We start from the raw sequence: 827 nt of genomic DNA, 5'->3' as shown, positions 1-827 counted from the left end.
ATAGCCATGGAATATGATGAAGGGTTTCGTAAGTGAGCATTTCACAGCAAGAGAGCTAGATGGGACCTCATCAACAACAAACCTTGGTTGGTGTTGGTGGACACCCCTATCAAGGGGAAATCTGACCTGGGCAGGTCAGGCCATTGGGGGGGGCCTAGCAGGGAGTGCCCCACAGAATCTACTGGGGGCTCAACCAACGAAAATGCCAGAGGGTACAATGTAAATCTGAGCATAATTGCAGGCATTGCTTTGGCCCTCACACATGGTCCTCTTGCCCATCCAATCTTAATAGTCAGTAACCTTTTTGAGGCAACTGGCCCCCCTCCAATACCACCTCCTGAAAGGACGGAGGGCCTGCTGTCTTCTTTGCTCCCCAGAAAGTGATCCCCACCCCTAGGCAGGCTGGCAGCCTCCTCTGTCTGAAAGGAGACCCTTCAGCCTTTTCTTGCCCACTATTCGGTCAGGCCTGGTGCCCAGTACATTTGGAACAGTTTTACTCATGGCTTCCACATACCTTTGTTCAGCTCTCACATCCCTATGGACTCTGGCAACTTAAAATCCACTCAGGACATGCCCAATATCATAACCAGTAAAATAGCTAAGGAATGTGGGGCTGGGACCTTTGGTGCTCCCCCCAATCCCTAACTTATAAAGTTTCCCCACTGGGGGTAGTACCCCAAAAGATCTCAGGGAAATACCCCCTCAGTCACCACCCCCATACCCGAAGGTCTCCTCGGCCACTATACTGAAGGGAGCAAAATTTCACCAGATTTCATATTATCTGTCAAAGTGAATCTGCACCTGCCTACTCTCCGTTTCTTTCTCTT

Source organism: Gekko japonicus, unplaced genomic scaffold, assembly GCF_001447785.1.
Source record: "Gekko japonicus isolate JY-2015 unplaced genomic scaffold, Gekko_japonicus_V1.1 scaffold801, whole genome shotgun sequence".
Lineage (NCBI taxonomy): Eukaryota > Metazoa > Chordata > Lepidosauria > Squamata > Gekkonidae > Gekko > Gekko japonicus.
The sequence above is the reverse complement of the archived record's forward strand: the minus strand, read 5'-3'. Positions refer to the sequence as shown.